Raw genomic sequence first — 24,712 nt, 5'->3', positions numbered from 1 at the left:
TTCTTAAGATTGTATCTCCTTTATTCTGCACGGGTTCTGATCCTGCAAAAAAGGCTTTTAATTTCAGCAATCGACAGAACTCAACCAGTTCACATTTCAATTTGAAAGTATCCAAATTGGGGGTAGGTACAAAGCCTAATCCTTTGTTTAGGATTCTCGTTTGATCTTCAGAGAGTATAGTATCTGTCAGGTTTACAATCAATGATTGCTCTTGCTGGGGCCCGGTTTTTCTGAAGTCATACTCCGAGTTAACATGTTTCTTTGTTGATCTTGCCATGTTAGAGTTTTTCTCCGTCCTCTTTGTTGTTGGCCTCTCCCTAAAAAAGGCTGTTGGTTTTGATTTTCTATTTCCGGCATCGGCAAACCCATCATGTGCGGCATTGGTTGCATCTCTTGGTTATAGGGATTCATCCACCCTGCATATGGTGGCATAAACGGTTGGAAAAACGGCATTTGGTGTCCCGTAAAGTTCTGTCTTGGCCATCTATTACCCCTCCTCGGGCGTTGTTGTCGGTAGTTGTACCTCCCTCTCCTTGTGGTTTGGTCGTCTGAGCCACAGTCTGAACCTTCAGAGGAATTCCACCCTCCTGATTCGTTATCAGATCCTTGATCTGCAGGTGTGAATTCTTCCTTAGTGTATGGATGCATTTTTTCTTGACCAAATCGTTTTAAATCCTTACCCAGTTTTTGGAGTTTATTCTGCATCAAATGTTCTTGGGTATCCTCCATTTCTTTGTTTAGTTCATCCAATCTTTTTTTGAATACTCAGAAGTCTATACCCTTTTTCAGTTCATTTTCACAGACTTGAATTTGGGTAAGGAGGGCTTCTGATAGTCTTTTGGCTGTTTTAACTATTAAAACTAAATAATCCAACGTGCACTTCCATGAAATGGACGACCAATCGCGTCGGAAGGCTAAATCATGCAGAAAGATTCTTGGGGCATTATTGACCCATAGGCCCCTTGGTGCCGATTTTGATCTTAGGTACTCTGTCATAATTATTCCGTGAATCGCCGTTCTGATTTGTTCACGTTTCTTTTCTGTTAAGCTGTCCCAGTCATCTGTCTGGGCCAGTGCTTGGGTTAGATCTGTATTTTTCAATAGCGGTTGTGCTGCTAGGATCTCACTAATATCATTCTCCGTGAAGCTCAAACCACAATTGCCATCCATAGTACTTAGTGTTGTGAATTCTTCTTTTATTGATCCACACTTGTGTAATCAATATGTACTCCCGCAGCTGTGCGCTGCTTTTCAATATTCTTAATCACAATAGGGAGGAGGAATCCGTGTCCGATCAGTTCCCCAATCCAGATATCAAAATCAAAATGCAAGATGGACACTTGTAACTACGTTACACCTTGTTTTATTAAGCAACCCTCATAAACGTCATGTTTTAGTTGTTTTGCGGTTTATTTCGTTCTTCCGCCCCACATGAACGTTGTGGCATTTATCATTGGGTTACCTAATGTGCTTTATGCCGGCCTCAAGCCTGAGGCGAACTCTGGTGCAGTGTGGCAGTGTCCAGAGATGTGCATAGATACCCCCACAGTGAGGATTTGGATAAAAAGCAAAATGCATCCAAAAAAAGAAAACACTTTAATAAAAATCAGGGTGCCATTTGCTATTAAAATATAGTGGGTATGTACTGAGATCAAGTCACTGGATCATTACATATCACTTTACTCCAGGGTCAACATGTTTCTGCTCCTTTTATGCCCAGCCGGGTCTATGGAGCATTCGTCAGGACAACACGACAAAATTAAAAATTTTCTTACTCACAATTTGTGAAGAAATCAGTGGTCCAATTTAGTGATCCACTTTCAAGTGTAATTCGTTATACCTGTAATAAAGATTGTGTGAGAGAAAACGTTTTTTCTAAAGGGTATCTGCGTTTGAAATGTATTCCTATTTGGAAATAACCACATTTATTCATGTGTAACTTTTTTCACAAAACACATTTCCAAGGAGACTAAAGTGGTGAACTATGACGGAAAATTACGTAAAATATATTGACAATGTTAGTACTCATGACGAAAACAAAATGTAATGATGTACAGAAATATACGATACAATCATATGTTCTCGATCTTTTCAAACATAGATTATGTCAATTCATGGTCGTGTTTGTAAGGGCTATGGTGAAACAGTATGTTTTTGGTGCATTCAATTATCCACCCTCCCCGACGTTATTTTTTTACCTTAATATTGTAGGTTATTTTCGTCATCAGAGGATAGGACTCATGGTCCCAGGCTACGGAAACAAAGTGGAACGCTACAGTTAGTGTTACCTTCATGTCGTCTAGGGAATCATTTTGCTTGTAGATGCCATTCTTACCCGCACTTCTCGGCGTCTTCCGCGTCTGGTGCTGGCTCTGCCCCTGGACGCGGAAGCCTCGTGGTCTCTCTCTTTTTCACTTTCCGGAATATCGGAAATAGAAATGGGACAGGTCTGTTGGTCTCACGAGCGTTGCAAACAGTATTCTATTTTTAGGATTTGTTCAGGGAGGTTTTGATTGAAATATGATTGATAACCTCTTGTGACAAAACTTTATGTAATTCTCTAGTTATTATGAGCTTTTAACAAAAAATTGAAAAAATGATTTATCTCGATAAAGATAAGTTACAATTCCCGAGTGAGTTAACTCTCGTTTTTCATTCAATTTGTATACTCAAATTTCAAAGACTGAGGAAACATCTAATAGTCCAAACTTCGGGACAATATTTTAAAACCAATCTCTGTGCTGAGTTCGCCACACACCTTTGAATCTCACAGGCACATGGTATCAGGATGCATAAATGTAATCCTACAAGGATCTCCTGAGGCTGATAATTAATACGGATGACAACATTTCGTAAGAGGTATGTTTTAGTTCAGCAGCTACAGAGCATTAACAGATCCAATCTACTTTGGCAACACCCTCCAAATATTGTACTGCTCAAATAGTGAGTCTAGGAGTTGGATCAGACAAAGATACCCAGTCGATCAAGGCTCCTTGATACAACATGTACTTGAAGCAAGTTTTTGCCTTGGTCAACCAGACCTGTAATGTGGCAGCAGAGCAACATCTTCTAATTATCTCCTTAGCATCCTCTTTCCAGTATACAACACCCTCCCCATGTATATATACAGCTAGCCTTGTAAAACATCATCAGAAAGTTTGCATTTGAAGATAGTCAAGCACTGAGACTGTGATTTGAACCACAGTTTCCAGAATCCAAGGACAGCTGTTTAACCACTGTTCCATAGCTTGTGCTATGGTGGGTGACAAAATATTCAACCCCATAGGTTCTCCGTTTTATGCCAGTGTCCTCACCCACCTCATTGTTGCTTTTGCCCCTTCTATTACACACAACTATCTTTAATTTCTGTTTTGTTGTTTCACGTGTTGAACTAGTAGAGTCTTCATTATAACAGGAAAGTGTTCATAGAACTTCTCACCATCAATGTAAAATTAGCTTTGGCTATACCAGTTCTAATTGATATACTAATTGATATACTCAGAATTTCTCCCATGTTCACGCGATGGCCATCTTGTAATGTTTTTTCTTTAAGTTTAAGAAAACATTTTTACAGATGGCTGCAATATGTGCTCGCAGGCAACCATTTTGTAATAATTTTCCTTAACTAGAGACACTGAGACAAGAATTCGGACTTCTGGAAGATCCGATACAGTCACAATTGGCAAAAATACTGGACGCAATCCACCTTACACCAAGACATTAGCCCAGCAACTGTGGGGCTGGGATTATTGTGTGCTGAACACCATAAACTAGTGGAAAGGGTAAAGCTAGCAGAGTGCTCTGTGGCTGATATGCACCCTGTGCAAAAACACATTCGCTTCAGATTGCAGACTTGGCAGACTAGGTTAGAATGCTTTAACGAAGAGCTGAAGATGCAGAAGGGCACAACAATATTCGAGTGGTGGGATTACCGGACGGGGTGGAACAATTTGACATGATCACCTACCTAGAAAACTGGCTCTGTACGGAGTATGCCCCGTAGGGGCTCTCATCCTTTTATACATTATAAGAGCATACAGGGTTCCTGCTCGCCCACTGGCACCTAGACATCCCTCATGCCCAGTGACTTTTGTGGTCAATAATAGTAAGGTGTCTCTTTACCCAGGCTATACTTTAGAAGTACAGAGGGAAAAAGCCTCATTCTTTGAGGTCAACAAAACGCTGCGGGAAGAAGGCTTGCCATACTCCCTGACGTTCCCGGCCAGGTTGAGAATCCAACATCTTCTCCTTCGGAGACTGTGAAGAACTTATGTGTCCTATTGGACTCTAGTCTTTCCTTTAAACAACATATTGGTAAAGTGATAGGAAGATGCTATGGTATTTGTAAAAAACTACGCAAAGTGTTACATCTTCTACCTATCAGTGCCAGGAAAACTCTAATCCATGCTTTAGTCACGCCCCATCTTGACTATGGCAATTCCTTGCTTATTGGCCTAAGCAAAAAAGGGTTTTATCAGCTGCAGTGTGTTCAAAATGCTGCTGCACGCCTGGTGCTGAGCTTGCCTCGTAGAGCATCAGGAAACAGGCCCTGTCAACACTTCACTGGCTCCCCATCAAGGAACGCATTAGGTTTAAAGTGTTGTGCATCGCGCATCGCATTGTCCAAGGGAAAGGCCCAGCGTACTTAGAAAGGCTTCTAACCATTCACTGTCCCAGACGTAATTTGAGATCACTGGGAACTATGCTTTTCATGGTACCTCGCATTCGTAAGGCTAGAATGGGAGGCCGCTCATTCAGGTACTTGGCGGGTAAATACTGGAACGAGCTTCCCATTGAACTCCGTATGGAACCATCAAAAGCAAGATTTCGTCTTAAATTGAAAACCTACCTTTTCCCACATACTTAATCTTTAGCTAGAATTTGCATTGTCTCTTAGCCTGGTGTCACAGCTACTCAGGGGGCTGACAGCAATCTTAGCGCGGGGATACACTGTGCTGAGTGTAACCAGGCGCTTTAGAAATGGTTTTATTATTATTATTATTATTATTATTATTATTATTAACTAGATGTGAAAACTCACTTTTACAACGTTCTAGCAGTGGCTTGGGAATGGCTTGAAGGATAAAAAGCTGGCACACATCTTGAGAAAGATAACAGCATGAGCACACAACGAGGAAAGGGGAGGGAAAGGGGACAAAGAAGCTCCGTAAACGCCCTCGGAAGGGCCCAGCAGGAAAACCCAGCCCCTCACAGACAGAAAAAGAGAGAGCTGAAGCTCTACAAGCGTAGCAAAGCTCATTAAGGGCCCTGTGAACATGTCCGACGATGGATCTCCATCAATGAAAGTAACTGGGGAATCTGACACTGAATCCTCTCAGATGGACAGTGTCCTGCTCCAGGCAGTGTTTCAGAACTCATAAAAAGTATTTTTCACCTAATGTATTTTTTAAAAGATAGAAAATAAAAATAGGAATTGAGATGTGTTAGATTTGGGGGTCTCTAGTTTACACAGAGAGGTACATGTGACAAATTGGGACTCTTGCCTCTAGGCAGGGTAAGGAGGTACGAGCAGAAAGGCTTATCTCAGAGGCAGTGTGTAAAGCATTTGTGAACACATACAGTAATCAAATGACAACACTACAGATGGGCACCAAACAGGTTTTATATAAAAAATAAGTATACTTTTTATAGACTTAACACAAGACCACAAACAACAAAAATCCACAATACTGTACTTAAAATGGTAGTTTTAGCTTAGTTCTCTTTGGTTCTTAAAATGCGACACTTTGAGTCAATGTACCTTAAGATGAGACACACAGGGCATCAAAAGTCTTCCAACAATGGAAATGCGGCAAAGTTCCAGTGCAAAGAAATAAAGACGTGATGATCTTCCAGATGCGGCACGCTTCTCCGATGATGCGAGAAGTCTTGATTTGATGCGTCATCTGCAGTGGCGACGCCCTTGTTCCGCGATGTGATGACAATAGCTTTGGCTGCGACAATCTTCTCTGACGTTGAGAGACGGTTCCGCACAATGCGACAACTACAGCGGCGACATCCAAAATGCGACGGCAGCAGCTCCGACGGCGGCACGCTTCTCCCTGGATGCGAGGCGCTTTTCTTGATACGGTGCAATACGACAGCTACAGCCGCGACATCCAAGACGTAATGGCAGCAGCGACGGTGACACGCTTCCTCTTCGTTGTGAGACGCTTCTCTCAATGCGGTGCTATATGACAGCTACAGCGGTGACATCCAAGATGCGACGGCAGCAGTAGCGATGGCGACACGCTTCCTCTTCGTTGCGAGATACTTCTCTCGATGCGGTGCTATATGACAGCTACAGCGGCGACATCCACGATGCGACAGCAGCAGCGGCAACGGCGGCACACTTCTTCCTCTTGAGTCGCGCTTCCAGCTCATTGCAACACGCAGTCCTTCAGAAGGCCCAAAACAGCAGCAGGCGCTTCCAAAGAACTCTGGGGAGCTGGGGGTTGTAGTCTGTTGTCCCTGAGACTTCTGCAGGGGGCAAGCTCTATTCCAAGCTCTTGGAGATCCTTACAAGTTGAAAAAAGTACACAAAGTCCCCTTCTCCTCTCTTTGGCAGTCAGGCAACCACTGCAGGCCAATCCCCCCGAGCAACACTTCATCTTAGGGATAATCTCTCCTCAGTTTCTTCCGGTTCCTCTCCTCAGCAAAGGTTTCTTCTTGTAGTAGCCCAAAAGTGAACTAATTTCTTGGGATCATGGTCGCAATATTTATACCCCAAAATCCTTTGTCCTCTGAGGGCAGAGGGGCCTTTGCCTAGTCCAAACCAGTTCTCTGTTCACCACTGGGCTGACTCATCCTGTCTCCTCGAATCCCCCAGCCCTGACACTCACACTCCAGACAAGGAATACACAACCTAGCAGAGGGCGGCTTGGCAAGAAAATACCTACTTTCTAAAAGTGGTATTTTCAAACACAGAATGTTAAAACCAACTTTACTAAAAGATGTATTTTATCATTCTGAGTTCAGGCATACTAAACTCAAATTCCTACCATGTTCCCTGAGTCATTTAGTATTATAAGATGTAATAATCTAACTGCCCATTCTGGCCTATGGAGAACAGGTAGCCTTGCAATAGTGAAGAACTAAAATGGCTGTAATTCACTATTAGGACGTGCCACACACACCAGGGCAAGCCCTACCTTATACGTACAATGCACCCTGCCCTTGGGCCTACCATAGGGCTGTCTGATATGAAGAAAAGGGAAGGTTTAGGGACGGGCAAGTAGGTGTACTTGCTCAGTCAACATGGCAGTACCAGACTGCACACAGGCTCTGCAATGGCAGACACTTTTACAGGCTGCTTCTGTGGGTGGCACAACCAGTGATGCAAGCCCACCAGCAGCATTTGGATTTACAAGCCCTGGGCGCACTCAGTGCACTGTACTAGGGTCTGACAAGTAAACCAAACAAGCCAATCGTGGAATCACTAATCCATACATCAATTTACAATAGGGAGAGCATATGCACTTTAGCACTGATCAGCAGTGGTAAAGTGCCCAGAGTCATAAAACAGCCAACAACAGGTCAGAAAAAATAGAGGAGGAAGGTAAAAAGTTCAGGGATGACCCTGCAAAAAGGGCCAAGTCCAACAAGATTGCAATGGTCAGATTTGAACCTATGAACTGCAGGCCACGCTGGTAGGAGGGGCAAAGGTTTGTAAAAGAACCCAGAAAACTAGGGATAGCCTATAAATGTCAACGTGTTTTAATGCAAAAAAGCTTTTCAGCAGTCAAAACTAATGCAAGACACTTGCCTTTTCTAGGGACCAGAGCTTCGTGATCAGTGGTGGCATGCAATGATAACATTCACACAATTTTCTGTCATTTTAGGTATTTTCTCTCATTGCAAGTGAACTGGACGGAAATATTAGACAAAAAAGAAATTTGGAGACAGCTACTAATGAACAGGTGCCAGGATCTCCTTATGGGAAGGCATGTGAGAAGAACGTGAGAAAGAGATACAAGTAACATTAACAGGAGCCGACTCCTCTACTTTCTATTGTCCTCGCTTCACTGAGCCAACTTCAGAATGAGGCTACGCTTTAAGAGCACAGTTCAGTAAATGTGCATTGTACTACACGGAGTTACGCAAACATAGTACACTTAAAATATATGTAAATGTGAAAATGTGTAAAGTTTTAGTGGGGTCAAGCAGATATAAAAACCACATTGCAGCTGAATTATAAAATACAAGAGAGCACATTATAACACATTTGAGTAGTAGCGTTTTCATTGCAAAACATTCATGTATTAATAGACTTACTTTCTCGAGCTTAACTCGAGAAGCTACTGTACTGAGACTCTTAGTATTGCACATACCTATGCACAACATATGCACACCTGCAGGTAGGTTAGTTGCTAAAGTTGTACTATAGTTAGTGCACAGCTGAAAGGTGGCCCCATATCTTGGGTTATTCAACTTTCGCCCATCTGAAAACCCATTCTAACCTTCAGTTACTTATGCATGCATCAGCACACTCAGCCATTCACTGACTCATCAAACTTCTACCTGCTCACTGATGCAGTAACCCTTTCACCCATTCACTCACTCATCCATAAATCTACCCATTCATCCTATCTTTAGTTTATTGATCTCTTGACACACAATCACAAATGCACAAACTCACGAACCAATAAATAGACCCTCTCACTTAACTGAATGAGTCCGAACTATTGGCTTTACCAGTGCTTGTTGGTAGTGGAGCGTGTTTGCTTATGGGGTGCGTGAGCGTTGACATGCAACTGTTATATGTAACGCGGGCTGCCCAGTAAATTATGTGTAAAGAAGAGGTCTTAGATGCAATCCAATTAAGTTTCTTCGAATTTTGCTATTTAGACGCCTTGTGTCACAATTCTATAAAGTTGTTACTGTACCTCAGGTTCGATATGATTTTTTTAAATTGTTAGAATTAGATGATGCACTACAAGTAATTAACCGAATCAAGATGTTGTAGCAAACAACCCCTTTTCCACGCAGGTGTCCGAAGCCATGATACCTACCGAGGTCGGTCCTGAACGTTAAAGTTAACTATTTAAAAGCTTTGTACAAGAAAGAAACTTAAAAATAATTCAGCCGGGAGCCCTCCTGTTAATAAATAGTTGACGTCTGTCTTTTGTTCAGGAAGGTCAGGGTTTAAATCCCTGCCGCGCGGGGGCATTCCATCCACCTTACTTCATGTCATTGTTTTCTACAAGGGGCCAAGATTAAACCGTGGAAGGAAAGCTGGCACACTTGCCTGTGACTGGATGTGTCAGAAAATGTGGCGACACCCCAAGTACAAAGCAAGTGCGAGGGAGGGGGTCGGATGCCGGCCCTCCAGACGGCAGCAGGGGTTTCAGCTGCTAAACTTCCTCAGAAGGTTACACATTCTCCGCATCTTCCCGAGATTATTTATGTACCATATACAATAATACAGCTAATAATAATAATCATTGGAGGTGGCGTGTTCTTCTACATCACAACTCCACCTGGGTGTTTTTACGTCCTTTTGGTGGGCGGCACAAAAGCTGGGTATGATCGCATTAATGAGGCGTCCTCTCAATTTTTGCGTTCCTACGAATTATAAAGTTTGCACCCAATCTTAATTAGTTTTTGTGCATAGAGAGGTATAATATTACTGTGCTAAGTGATATCTGTGAAGCACGGAGACTCAGCAGGGACGTCCTTGGCTGCCTGAACAGTGGGCGTGGCTCCACAGACCTTGACCCTTACTTACGAGTGCCTCACACACCATCGAAGGGTGCTTGAAATTTGAAAGTAATTGATAGCTCTTGTGCGAGGGCTCGAACGTATCCGAAGGCAACACATGCTCCGTGATTAAGTCATAACCGAAGCATGCATATTTAGCCTTGCTTTTCCTATTACTTGCATCCTGCTAATCTGCATTACACTTAGGGGCGTATTTATGAGAGGTTTGCGTCATGCTTGCACCACGCAATGTGGTACATGTGTGACGCAATCCTCTAAATCAGCTTTCTGAAACCAAACAAAGCTACTATTCGTCGTTCTGAATGGCTTAAAAAATCTGGAGTGATGCAACGCAAATGGCTGTATTGCATTGCTCTGAGTAAGGGAGGTCATGGGTGGTCAGTGCGTGTTCCCACGGTTTTTGACTCATTCTCAGATTTGCCAAAGCTGGTAAACCTGGGAATGTGCCAAATAAGACACGCCTCACCAGGAGAGGCATAAAGAGTAGAAATATCTTTCTTTCTCCTGGTTACTTTCGCTTTCTATGTGTGCTGCAGAATATGCAGCACACATAGATACAGGAATATACCTCTAAGGACTGTTTGTGTGCAGGAAGGTGCTCCATCCTGCACAATAACAATCCTGCATGCAATTCAGGCACCCTTGCACCATGGTGCAAGTGTACCTGCGTTGGCTGTAGGTTGCCAAAAGGGCCCCAATGCAGGGGAAAAGGACAAGAATGTGCCGTATTAGCTTGTTAGACTCCCCCACTCCGTCCATTGCTTGTTTCAAGTGCCCTTCCCATTTTGCCATTCACGTCAATCTTATCATTCATACCACAAACATTGCACGCCTCATTGACCACTCTCACCTCACAAAGCATTCACATCATTCAAGTCACTCTTAATATTCAACTCACTGACATTGCTCACCCCACTTGCATCAATCATACCATTACCAAAATTGAATCAGTCAAAACACTTTCATCACTAACACCACTTATGTCACTCTTGTCCCTTATACACATTTGCTCCACTCACGTCACATCTCCCTCAGCACACATATCACACACACCAATCACATCAATCACTAGTATTACACACATCACTTGTTGCAGTCACATTACTCACATCCCTCATTACTCACATCACACACTGCTCACAGGGAGACAGCACCAGACTGCCTGCTTGCTTTGCCCAAGGCACTTGTCATAATTGAATGTGATTCTCAAACTAAGTAAACCCTCCTTGAACTTGGTCAGAGGTTGATTTAGGTATATTTACCAGTTCCAATAACAATGATTTTGTGTATTCATAAGTGGCGCTAGTGCCTGGTCTATCTGCCTTTCCCATCAGACCTCCAGTAGGACTGGCTGGTGTAAAGCCTACACTGTTATGGTGGTATTAAATCTTGGGCTGTTGAAGGCATTCTTGGTATGATGTGACCATCCCAGCTGCAGTGCTCCTACTTGGATAACGGTGGCAATTCCATAAATTCAATTCAGTTTTAGTCGACCATGAATGGCCAGAAAAACAAAACACAGAAAAAAGTTATACAATAAGCACATAGATTAATAAAATACCATATTTTAAAATAAAGAACCATCGCATTACACCTTAAAAGCAGATGTACAATACACATTAACATGCAGTTCTTATTTCCATCACAGAATAAGTGACAACAATAGTTGTATAATTTGCAAATGTAAGAAGGCATCCTAACAGGTCCATGAATAATGGCTTGAGAATCCTCACTCTAGGCATTTTGTGCAAGTCTCAAAAGAACATAAAGTGCATCATGGTTTGTTGTAACCTATTGTCACAGTGACATAGATGATTATTATCAGCAGGAGTTAATCCCCTAGGAGCAGATAAGAGGGGGTGTATAATACTCTGAATTTAATTATTCAAATGACCTCATACACACTTAGAATATGATCAAGATGCAGTTGTAGACAATGGTTACAAATAGTCAATATACATGATCTAGCAGATGACTTAAGTAAATCAATATCTTCTCTCCCTGAAGAACAATACTTATAAATATTCTTTCACATTAATCTTATCTGATTTAACTATATTTTTGGATGCAAAAGCAAATTAGAACTGGCAATTACAAAGCAAACATTTTTGACATATTTGAGCCACATGGGATGCCTGTCTTCAAATTTAACCCCTTAAGTGCTGCTGTCGGCCATTGGATGTCGCGAGCACTACCTTCGTAGTGCTGCGCACGTCCAACGGCCGACGCAGCCCGCCCGTTTTTGAGGAAGTGCCGCCTGCCGCGAAATCGCAGCCGCGGCCAACGGGTTGAACAATCATAAATAATATGTTGCGATAATGTAGCTGCTTTATTAACCCAGTTGGATATCCACAGGAGCATTGCAGCCATATGTGTTATATTCTCCATATAATCTAAGCCTAAGGTCTCATGATAAATATAATGCAAACATTTTTGTGTAGAACTAAACCGCAGCCCCATAAGTGGCCACAGAGACACATTTGCTCCTAAAGATCAACTTAATCAATTTCAATGGTTTCGCCTCAATCTTTTTAGAGAAATTGATTCTAGCATCCAAAGACTTAGTGAATTACAACCATTTCACATGAATCTGGTTTAAACACTTAAGGTCTCTATTACGATGTCGGTTGGAGTTGCCTCCGACTGGCACCGTCCTTGTGTGGGAACCGACCAACCATAGGTCGACAGTTCCGAACACTGTATTTCAATGCGACCGCACATGGTGCAGTCACAAACTCCCATTTTTCTATAGGAGTTTGTACGGCGGGTGGAAAACGCCCACAGCACAAGCTCCCATAGAGAAATGGGAGTTTGTGTAAATCCCTGCACTGTGTGGCAGGCACCTTATTGTGCGTGCCGCACAGCGCAAGGATTTCAGGGAGCACCTCGCCCCCCAACTAGAGGCCGCATGGAGAAGGGTGCCCTGCTAGGGGCTCCCAAAGTTTCTTTCTGATAGGCTTTCCATGTCAGAAAGCCCGACATGGAAAGCCTGTCGGAAACCAACATCATAATCCCGATGGTGGGAACGCCGTCCACACAGGATTATTGTGGTTTTCCAGCTGGCCGATGGGCTCCATGAGTCCAACGGAAGCCAGCCGAAAAGACCAGCCAATTTGACTTTCGACCACTGTAATCGTAATACGGCTGTAGGAAGTCAAACCAAGGATGTCAATCGCAAAGCCTCTGACCTCTGGTTGGCGGCTCTGCGACCAGAGTTAAAAGATCAAAATAAATGCACCAAAAAGAAAATGTGCGGAACAGTTTAATAACAAGGTTTGTAACCAAAAACACTCTGGTCCAAGCTGATTTAGGATTCAGAATACGAATGAACGGTTTAGAAATCTTGGGACCAATTCACGGGTCTTAGTACAATGTACATATCCATATCTCCTGGCCATAAAGACTTTATCAATAGCCTACGTCCATTTGGAGCAAGATTGGACGGATGCCTGAATTATTCAAAACGTTTATCATAATGTTAGTGTGCCCCTTTTAGTAGCCTGATTTCACAACATCATCATTATTTCTTACTCTCTATTCCTCCATTTGTTCAATCTATTTTGTCTTGTCTTCTGTGACAAGCTTGCCCACCATTTTGTTTAAAATTGTGTGCTGATGGTGGGAAACAAAAGATTTTTGTGATAAAAAGCAAATACTTTAATTTACACAACATGGAATTCTGTAATTACAATTCAGGAATCCAAGAACTAGCCTATACAAAAGTCCAGAATCCAGGAACCGAAGTCAAATTCTCCAAGCCATTTGAGGAGAATTCAAGTCAGTTAATGAGGTTTGGGGATGAAGAAGTGGAGTGATTCTTGGGAACAGTACATTCATGTGCTCCTCTTACTTCCCACATGTAATAAGATCTCTGATAAATCCTTCAATCCTCAAGTTGAGAGCAACTCCTCATATTTTCTTATTTTCTTTGTTCCCCTGTTTCTGGGCTATTGCATGAGGGTAAAGTGAGGCTGAATGTCTCAGCATTAGTGTTGCCGCATGCTAACCATGACCAGGACATAGTTATTAATATGTACATGGTGGGGTTGAACCACAGGGCACAAGTAACATGCGTAGTTTGGAGGCACAGTTTCTCATAGTATCTGGTACTCTCTCTCTCTTGCTATACCCTCCAATTTCAGTATTACAATGTGTGTAAATAACAAGTAAATACTACAGTGATCACTTAAAGAATAGTAATGTGTGATTAATGAACTGTTATGCTATTAATGGAGCACTTGGTCTCACTTGGTTTCAGACCCCCCACTGGAAGAAAATAATTATTGGCGAGACATACATGCCTAATCTAATCACCGTAGCTCTTCAAGGTTGCAAGGAGCCTACTGACTCAACGAGAAAACACACCCGCTTGGGTAAGCCTCAGTGTTCATAAACAAAACTTTGTAGCGTATTCACGCTGTGACAGTACCAGTAAAAATGGGTCCTTCTCTTTAAGTCACACCTTCCAAAACCTAGACGAGGAATCTTTCCAGTTGTGCCAAATTGAAATTTGCCATCCTACATCTACCCTCACATGGGTAAGTCTTTATTCACCATTGTGCATCCCAGTAGCACAGTCATGTATGTAATGAGCTGCTGAGCATAAGATATCATATAATAATATGCTCCATTTACTCTCTCACTTGTGCAGCGCCCAGCTGGGTCCCATGTGTGTATTACTTACTTCACTACACGCACGGTGCCACACTTTCTACACCAGGCTGTGCAAACTATCCTTCAGGTACTATACAGGCCGCTTTCTCCTACTAAAAGTACAGCTGCTTTATCACAGTTACATAATAATACCATTCCTCCTCTTTTTGTAGGTGTCCCCTCATTCTTAGGTACTGAAGAGACCCTATATTGCACACAGGGTCGAAACGCCGTCGACAGATTTCAAAAGCGAACCATTAAACACCAGTACTTATCATTGTATAAAGCGCGGTTCATACAATATATACCTCCAAATGGTCGTTTTATATGAAGTATAGGAAACCTTGTATATATGTCAGGAATATGTCACTAGTATTTTAGGTTCTGTTGTTTAATTGGGACACCACTTACTAAAAACTGATGATTATTTAATTATCATTTATGTATTTTGTTTCCAAAACTATATAAATAATTGTTTTTGAAATACTAATTCCTTTGTGTATTCGACTCCTTCTCTTTCTGACATCACACTAAACCATTACATTGCCATTGTGCGTTCATACATTGAGATTATTTTGCCATTCGTCCACAGGATCCATTGTCTTTCGATAACAAATTAATTGAGAATTGGCAACATGCAGTATTACCAACCTCAATCACAGAATTACAGTAAAAAGTTTCTGCCAGCAAAGTCCAGAAGGTAATACCAAGAGGTAAAAATGTTTTAGCAATTGGGTCTTAACATAAGATTTTTTCGGGGGCCTCTAAATGAACCCATGAGTGTGTTGTCATTCCCATCTGCTACTACTACTATTTGTGCAGACCAAGTTTATGTTTTTTCTCTATTTAGCTACCTATGTTGACAGCATACCACCTTCCATCTCCACCTTTTTAAGTGTTTGCACCTGTGCAGGTTAATGATGTATGCATTTTCACTTCAGTTCTACAGTTGTCAGCCACATCATCAAGTTGCCATATCATATAGGATTATCTGTTCAGCAGGTGTCTCTGTCTGTGCCTTTGTTGCTAGGCAGTCAATACTATGCTTACAAGACACGTCAACTCTTTAAAGAGTGTTTCTCTTTTTTTAAATAATGAAGCTAGGCTAACCAGTCCGACCAATAACACAAAAGAAGTTGCCTTTCTGATATATGAACTGTCTAATGCCAATTCCTGTGAAGTCACACAAAGGCACGGTCTACCTGTTAAGCTATATGAGCAACAAAGAGGTTCTCTACTTCCTCGCACTGCTCCCCCATTACCAGACTCCTCCACTCTAATAGCTTCCTGCCCGACAGCAAAGCATACTCACACACTACTGGAAAATTAGGAGCACTATTTAAGTCTACTGATAATTTTAAGTGGTTTAGGACTTCAACCACTGCTCCACTATCAGCTTCTCAACACAGGCAAAATCCCCATCTCCCTTACAAAGCAGCAAAATACCTAGCCAACCCAATGGTTTTCAGTAAACTTGACTCCTCCAATAATCTACTAACGGGATTCCCCTATAGCCAAAGGATCCACTTTACCTCTCCTAAGTCGGGTACATCTCCACCGCACTCACACCCTATGTGCATCCAATGCATGCCATCTTTCAGTGCTTATCCCCCTTGAGGTAACTCTGAATTACAGTTCTTCAGAATTCTCAGTGTACAATGTTAATACCGTTTCTAAAATATTATTGGGCACACATGTAGTGTAGAAAATATGTGATGACAAGAACATTGTGAGACAGAATATTACATTAAAAATATAATTAAAGTGTAGTGCTATTTAATATTGTTATATATAATATTGATTTGTTTATTTTTTTAGTTTCTGTTATTATATATAAAAACTGTTTGAATTGTCTTATTTATTGACGTGTTGTTGGGTTGGTGTGGGAGAGCAAAAAGAAGTGCTCTAATATATATTTTATAACGTTTTATAAATGTGGGAATTCTTTTTAATTTTTTATTTGGTTAATTAGATTATTATGTAATGTATTGGATTGTTTGGATTAATATTTTTAAACCATTTTATTGTGTCATGATTTAAAAAAAAAATATTGGTCTTATCAAGACGGCGGATAGTCAGACCACTGGCCTCCATCGTATCCAGCAGGAGACAGTCTGACAATGAGATAGCTGCCCCACCTGCCCAATAATGATGAGACTACCAGCACGGCGCTCTGAAAGTGCTTTTTACTACTGTAGCATATGCTGTGGCCCAGGAAAAGGACCGAAGCATAAGCGGCAGTAGAAAAAAGCACTTTGTGCGCATCCATGCACTGTGTGCCAGGCACCATGTGAAGCTTGGCACATGGGGCATTGATGTGTGGGGGGGGTGGTACATGTGGCCCAGGCCACTTAGCAGTGGCCTACTGGGGACGGGGCGCCTGCTTGGGGCCCCCAAAAGTCCTTTTCCATCTGCCTTTTTATGGTGGTCCGGCCGCCATGAAAAGGCAGTCAGAAGGGGACACCCTAATCCCTACCCCGGTGCCTTTGCAGGTGATGCCTCCATTGTAAGAATAGGATTCCGACCGCCGCCTGACGAGATCTTGGATCTTGTCAGAGGCAGCAACCTTCCCCCGACCACTGTGCTCAGACTGCCTCCATTGTAATCCGAGGGTTGGACGGATGGCCTGTATGTTGGGTGGACCGCCACCTATGGCCTGTCGGTGGCGGTCCGCCTGACATAGTAATGAGGCGGATAGTTAGTATTCTTCTTGTATTTTTTTTTATTTAATGTGATTTATTTTTATACTTAGTATTATTTTACATTTTTTGTGGTTTGCAATTTTTTTATGAATATTTGGTTATTTAGAAAAATATTATTCTTTATAGTTTTATTATGTTATATTTATAAATCTGTTGTGTTTGTATATTTCTGGTTGTATTCGATTTAATGTTGCATTTAATGTGATTTGTTTGTTTTATATTCAGTAATATTTAGAAATTTTTATGGGCTGTTGGATTTGAGGGGATTAGGGTGGGAAGCTATTCATATAGATATATTTTCAATGTTTTTGGTTGGGAAATATATTTCAATTGTTTATTTTAACATTTTTCACTAAGTAGAGTATTTATTATATTGTTTGTTACTACTTAGGGCCGAATTACGATGCGGTCAGGAAGGCCTCCTCGCGGCATTTGCTCTGTTTGAATTGGATCAGAAACGTGTCTTTCCGACCGAAGCAGATAGGTTTCCGACTGACCGATCAGAATGTGAGTTAGGCCTAAGGAATATCCCAATCCGAACCAGATGGCATTTGGCATGACCGAGCCGTACGGTGCAGAATCGTACGTCTCAACTGGCCGAAATTTCAAATGACTGATTACGATGCTGGATTCAGAGAGCCTTTCTGAATCGTGCCATCCGACTCAAATCGGCAGTCAGAAACAGACTTTGGGGGCCGGTAGTGGGCCCCCCTCACCCGGAGCCTTGCCAATCGGGTTGGTGGGGTACCCATGGGTCCCCCCTTACCAGCCATGCTCAGTGTGTCTGGCACCAGGGAGTGCCCGCCACAGGGTGACCAATTTTCTCTAGCCTCTCCTTTCTTCAGTGGAAGACTATGGGGCAGATTTATGAAGGCCTTGCGCCGCCGGTGCGTCATTTTTAACATGGGAAAAAGTGACGCACCGGCGGCGCAAGGCCTTCATAAATCTGCCCCTATGTATTTGGTTGGAACATAGGCTCCTATTGAAGTCAGCGGGAGTCCGACCCAATTGTATCTGGAAGCATCCAGATGCTTTGTAATTGGTCGGTCAGACTCTCCCGATCCGAGTGGTAGGAAACCATTCCCAAACCGATTCAGTGGGAATGCTTCCTAACCGCTTTGTAATCGGGACCTTAGTTGTTTAGAAAAAAATGTATTGACTATATTTTTGTTATTTTATATTTTTTGTGTTTACATTTATAATGTTTCCTAAATATTAATAATTATTTCAAACAATTTTGTTGGGTTGTTTAATTTTGTAGGGAAGTATGAACATCATTATTGTATTTATTTATTTATGTTAACGTTTTGTAATGTATTAAGTTATAGTTTGTTTTACTTTTTTTGTTGATTATATGGTGCAATCTTTAATGTTTAGCATATAAGTTTTTGTTTCATGTGATTATGATTTGAAATTGATATATATATGTTTTTTTAAATATGTAGTCCAGGAAACTTGCCTCGCGAAAGAATGTTAATACTGTTGGAAAGCTGCACCCGGCAGTGTTTTCTAGGTGTTCTTCTGGAAATGTTAGCGGATTCCCATAAGTACGAAACCTGCTCACTAAAACAGTTTTACTATTTTTTGGACAGACGCCTAGGGCCTGTATTTTTTATTGACAGGATTTTGAACCATATAGAAATGCTGAGACTGCTCATGGTTATTTATGCCCGGAACTGACAGTCTAGGAACATGGCCCCTACGTAAAAAGTTCAAATGGTCTTTTTATATTTTATCAGAATGTTATGACGTAAATAGGAATAAGACCATTTTAACATTTGTATAGCTGTAAAAGATTTTTGTACGGAATATGTGAAAAAGCAAACAATGGATGCTACCTTACTAAAGGCAAGGTTTGAGCTGAGATAGGAAACAAATACAATTATGTTTACATTTTAGTCAGGTAATTGCTAGGAAGCGAGCTTGTGCCATTTAATAAACCCCAAAGTCGTTTTACCACCACGATTTAAAACCTAAAAGCCATGAAAACGGAACAATATAATTTTGAAAGGTTAACAAGTGGAAACATGTCGAGGGTGAACGTATTTACCAAATATTTCCCCCACGCTGAGAGCATTCCTTGGCTTTCGGCGCTGGGTTTTATCAGCTTCGTGTGGGGTGAACGATTGCTGCCTTCCGCCGTGTTTGTCAATTGAAGGTTAGTGGTCGGATTTGTCGCGATCTGTGGGCTGAGCTGTCAAAACACAAAACCAGTCTACAGATCCACCGAACTACACTGCTTTAAAGGCTTCAGTAAAACACGTTGTACTAGAAACTGAAACCACTCACTTTGATTGCTCTCTGACGCTCCAAATATGTTTGTTCACTTTCAGGAGGTAGAAAATTAATTAGAATTCTGGAGGGAAATAGGAAAACAATGGTTTCCCACCACAGAGAAGAAATCTGCATATGATGCATTTTTTTAGGGGATCATTCAAAAAGGCGTTGTGAAGTATATAGTACTCTTGTATACTCCTTTACATAATCATATATGCCTTTGTCAATTGCCTGCCAAAGTATCTAAAATGGGAACATTCATATACAATTTAGTACAAATGAAACATGTGCCATGTCCTCTTTTCGGTTTGCCACTACACCCTGTAATAATGTTTTAAACTGTCTTTTCGCCCTGAAAAAAAATCCATTTGCCAGGACTAAACCTCTCTTTTTAATATGTATACTTCACTTCTGAGGTAGGCCCTATAGGGCAGGGCGCATGGTATTTAAAAAATCGGACACATGCTTAAGTTTTAGATGTTGTGGTAGTGAAAAAATCCTAAGGCAGTTTTTCACTGTTTTAAGTCCATTTCTCCCATTGACTAACACTCAGTTACCTTATTATATTTAATATGGGCTAACTTTAGATTGAGAGCAAAAAGAGATGTGCTGTTTAATCAATCAATCAATCAATCAATATTTGTATAGCGCTGCCAGACACCTGTGAGTGTACCCAGGCACTAGGTTGCAGGGCTCAGTGGAAGAGCCAGGTCTTGAGTCTCTTCCTGAAATTTGCCAGCGAAGGTGATGTCTGGAGTTGGAGGGGAAAGCCGTTCCAGGATTTGGCAGCAAGGTGGGAGAAGGAATGACCGCCGCTGTGACTTTGGCAGATGCCCAGCGTCTGTGTGTATGCGGCAGAGAGAAGATCTCTTGATGGTTGGTGGAAGTTCAGGAGGTGGTTAATGTATGCTGGTCCTAGGTTGTGGACGGTTTTGTAGGTGTGTGTCAATATCTTTAATTGGCATCTTTTCTGGACGAGGAGCCAGTGGAGGTGTGATGTGGGTCTGTTTGGGAGGTTGAGGATGAGTCTGGCTGCTGAGTTCTGTTTCGTCTGTAGTCTCTTCATGAGATGGTGGTGGTTCCTGTATACAGTGCTTTGGTGTAGTACAGCCGGCTGGTTACTAGGGTGGAGTGACGGTTTTCCTCATGCCGATGGGGAGCCATTTAAAGATTCTTTGGAGCGTGCTCTGAGTTTGGAAGCAGGCGGAAGAGACTGCGTTGATCTGTCGTTTCATGGTGCGGTTGCTGTCCAGGATGATGCAGAGGTAGCGGGTGAGGTTTGTCGGTGTGGGAGTGATTCGTTCCAAGGAGAGTTGTTGTTGCCAAACATCAGTACTTCGATTGTGTTAGTGTTGAGCTACAGACATTTGTAATTTAAAATCCTCATTTATGGTAATTTCAGATTAGAATTTTTAGAAAGCTGATATGTTATTGTCCCAACCATTGATGACATCTGGTAGTGTCTCGGGTCAAATGACTGTGATAAGCTCTATTGTTGGGCTTTGTGTATTGCATCCACACCCTGTCACAAGGGGGGATTAGGTATGGGGGATGTGTGTTGGAAATGGCCCTTTCTGCAGGGTCACCCCCAAACATTTTGCCTTTTTCCTCCCCTTTTCGCTGAATTAATTTTATTGGCTTTAGGGGCCTGTGCACTTTATCACTGCTAACCAGTGCTAAAGTGCCTGTGCTCTATCCTTTAAACATGGTAGAATTGGCATATACCTGATTGGTATATTTAATTTACTTATAAGTCCCTTATAAAGTGCACTACATGTGCCCAGGGCCTGTACATTAAATGCTACTAGTGGGCCTGAAGCACTGATTGTGCCTTCCACTTAAGTAGCCCTTTTAACATGTCTCAGGCCTGCCACTGCAGACCTGTTGTGTGTAGTTTACACTGCCATTTTGACCTGGAAAAATAAATCTTTTGCCAGGCCCAAACCTTCATTTGTAATACATACATGTCCCCCAAGAAAGGCCCTAGACAGCTCCAAGGGCTGGGTGCAGTGAACTTCAAACCTTGGACATGTGCTTTTAAGTTGTACATGTCCTGGTAGTGAAAAACACCTAAATTCACTTTGCACTACAGCAAGGCCAATCTTTCCCATAGGATAGCCCTGGAGATATCGTATTACATTTTATAAGTGTAATTTCCAAATGGGAAGAGATAACCCCGTTAACTTCGGTGGCTCTTGAATCACAATTTAAAATCCTAACTTATGGTGTAGTCAGATTTTAAATTGTAATTCTGAAAATGCCACCGTTAGAAAGTTAGCATTTTCTTGCCTTAGCCATTTGGAGCCTGTAGCCTGGCTCTGGTCATTTTACTGGGTGTAATTGGCAGTTGGGCTTTGTCTATTCCTCCTTGACCATCACACACAATGGGAGCTTAGGTGTGACTGAGTGGGCCATCACTGGCAGCATAGGAGGGAGCAGCTGGGCTCAGCCTCACTTATCCATGAATAGGCTGTGGCCTGTCCCCACAGAAAGGACTGCAAACCCTTTTTTGTTAGTCTGGAGCCAGGGCAGGGAAGGCAGTGCATCTGTACACTTCAAAAGAAGGACTCTAGAATCTTCTCTTCAAAGACACAACTGTGTATAAAAGAAGGACCTCAGGCACATCCACTTCAGTACTCTGAACCCGTGGATACTCTGCCAGAAACAAGAACTGCTGTGCTGTTGAAGGACAGCCACTCTGATGTGCTGATCTGCTACATGCTGCCCTCTTGCCTGGGTGAGAAGGACTGGACATGCATCTCTTGAACCCAGAACCCAGAGTGACTACTTGGGCTAGTTGGTTGGCCTCCTGATCTAAAGCCTCAGGGACGTAAGAGGCTTCCAACAACTAAACACCTGCACCTAGTGGTGCCACCCCAGTCCTAGACCCTTGGATGTGGGCCTAAGGTGCTTGCCAGCAGAACCAACGCATATTCTCTGCTGAGTGATGCATCCCTAAGGAGAACCAACACATCTCCTTGGTTGCAATGCACATCCTCAAGCAGAACTGACTCATTGCCGCTGCTGCATGGACTAGACCAGTTGTAAAGACCCGCACCGACTCCTCAGTCCTCGGAACCGACGCATCACCCCAATGCTGTGACGCATCCACAGCCCAGGTCCTTGCATCTCTTGTCAATGGCAGCCCAATGATGGAATCTGCATCTCAGCCTTGCTGGCCCTCAGAACAGACTAAATCGTCAGCTGTGCGCTGTATCCCCAAATGCCTGACTTTGCATCGCAAGTGCCGTCAAAAGGACCCTCGAAGACGATGCAAAAGAACCTCACTCCGTACCCTCACTGGATCTCAGAATAGAGGCATCACTTCGGCTGCGCAGTGCATCTGTGACGCTAATCCACGCAACGCTCCGCAACCAGGATTTAAGATACTCCGCTTAGTGGGCCCAATTAAGTCCCTGTATCCGGCCCAAGCTCCATCCTAGTCGGCCTGAACTTTTGACTTTGTCTTGGTCCGGCACAACAAGATATCTCCAACTGCTACTTTGTGCTTGTTGCCACTATTTTCACTTTATGCTTTAAAATTAAATGTCTCTGGTTCTACTAATTTGATTTTTGTTGGTTTGGTCTTGTTTTATTTATTAAATTAAGGTCTAGTTTTCCAACCTGGTATGAGATCTTTCTCTGTGGTGTTTTCACAGTTTTACTCTTTGAAGTGTTGCACAATTACTTTACACATTGTCTCTATGTTAAGCCTGACTGCTATGTGCCAAGCTACCAGGGGGTTGAGTACAGGTTAATTTGGGGTTTGCTTGTGCCTTACCCTGACCAGGATTGTGGTTGCTGCTTGACAGGTTCTCACACCACAGTCAACCAGTAACCCAATTTCTAACATAGGTGGCAGTGGTGGGATAGGACTTGTGTTTGTGCAGTGCCACACAGTGTTTTGGTGTACACTTTCATCCCACATCTAAGACCAATTCAAATTTAAATACTCCCTGATTGGCCTTGTGGCTTGTTCAAAATTCATTCTTACCTGAATGGCTGTGCCTATAACCTTACCTACAAAGATGGAGTGTGAGCTTGTCACCCTGGAGAGCTACACTGTGGCTCAGCTCAAGGCGTTTTGCCAGGAGAGGGGACCATCCCTAAAATGACCATCAAGAAAGTGGAGCTCCAAAAAGCCTTGACAGCATGGGCAGAGGCCCATCAATTGCCTGTCACAACAGATGATCAGGGGGATAAGGAAGGATCAGAGTAGGACTCCCTCCATGAGGGTCTTGGACTGCGACCTGTTGGGGCGGGCGGTAACCTCCTCCCAGGATTGGAGATTCCTTCATGGGCAGTGAGCAGTATGTCCTCTCGCAAGCTGTCCCCAGAGGAGCTGGCGGAGACGAAGACAGAGAGGGAGTACCCCTTAGCTGGAGATGGCTAAGCTCTAAATGGAGGAAAAAAGGCCTGCCATGGAGGCAGAGTAAAGAAAACTGACCATGAAGGAGAGAATTGCTTTGTAGCTTTTGGCCCATGAGAGGAGCCTTACCGGGCTTGACATGAAGACTAAATATGTAGAGTCCAGCAGTGATGGTGGCAGCATTTCTTCAGTACTCTCGGAGACAAGAGGGTCCATGTTCCCAAAGGTCTGGTGCCCGACTCTGTTTTATAGGGACAATATTGACAAGTGGTTTGAGTCTTATGAGATTTCCATACAGATGCACAAGATCCCTAAGGCGTTCTGGGGGGCTAGTCTGTGAAGGCATATCTCTAGTGGGTGAAGGGAGACCCTACTGGCCCTGGAGAAGGAAGACAGGCTGAGGTATCCCCCATGAAATAAGCCCTTGTCAGGAAGTATGGTTTGACCCCAGAAAAGTACAGACAAAGGTTTTGGGACAGTCAGAAACTGTCCTAACAGATCTGGGTGGATTGTGTGGATTCCTTTTGCAAGGCACTGGATGATTGGGTGAAGGGTAGTGAAGTAAAGGGTTATCAGGGGCTGTACAATTTGATTGCAAAGAAGCACATGTTTAGTCTTTATTTTCCATATCTGCGGCAACACCTGATTGATAGTATGCTTACTGACCCCAGGGAGCTTGGTAACAAGACAAACTGCTGGATCAGCACCAGGGTCCAAAAGAAATTACCTGGGTTTACCCCAAGAAGGGTGAACCCAGGTAACCCAGGTAACCTCCTGAGAAACAGGGGGAGGTTCTGGTGGGAGGTGGCCCCGGGTGCCCCATTTCCAGTCCTGTTGTATTTGATTGTCCTCAGCTAGGACACCAGCAACTGTGTGCCCTAAGAGTCCACCCACTGGTGGGACCTCTACAGGGGTGGCTAATGTGGCTTAGGGATAAGTAGTCAAAAGGGGCAGGTCATAGACCATGCCATGATCTCCCTTACCTGGGGAA

This window comes from Lissotriton helveticus, chromosome 6 (assembly GCF_964261635.1).
Source record: "Lissotriton helveticus chromosome 6, aLisHel1.1, whole genome shotgun sequence".
NCBI classification, from domain to species: domain Eukaryota; kingdom Metazoa; phylum Chordata; class Amphibia; order Caudata; family Salamandridae; genus Lissotriton; species Lissotriton helveticus.
The sequence above is the reverse complement of the archived record's forward strand: the minus strand, read 5'-3'. Positions refer to the sequence as shown.